At 35.2% G+C, this 256-nt stretch overlaps 1 protein-coding gene across 1 annotated transcript in view; it reads left to right on the top strand.

Annotated features, from left to right (window-relative positions):
* LOC104982717 (ankyrin repeat domain-containing protein 26-like) overlaps positions 1-256 on the top strand; it is a 48,040-nt gene that overhangs the window by 46,878 nt on the left and 906 nt on the right. The window lies entirely within an intron of this gene.

The raw sequence follows: 256 nt of genomic DNA, 5'->3' as shown, positions 1-256 counted from the left end.
ATGGGACGTAGTTCGGAAACTAACACTGATGAGAGAATCCTTCTCGCTAAATGTCTTCAGAATTAAGTCTTGCTGGCACGTTGTTTTCTTGTATATAATTTTCTCACCTTTCTTTGTTTTTGTAAAATGGAAAAGTTTAAAGAAAATCACAGATGTGTTCTCCTTATTAACATTCGACTCAAACTACTTCCTCTATTTGAACAGGATCCTCACCTAGAAATCAAAATAAAGTCTCGGAAGTACATATTTAGGCCAG

This window comes from Bison bison, unplaced genomic scaffold (assembly GCF_000754665.1).
Source record: "Bison bison bison isolate TAMUID 2011002044 unplaced genomic scaffold, Bison_UMD1.0 scf7180017864538, whole genome shotgun sequence".
Lineage (NCBI taxonomy): Eukaryota > Metazoa > Chordata > Mammalia > Artiodactyla > Bovidae > Bison > Bison bison.
Note: the sequence above shows the minus strand (reverse complement) of the source record. Positions and strands in the feature narration are given on the sequence as shown.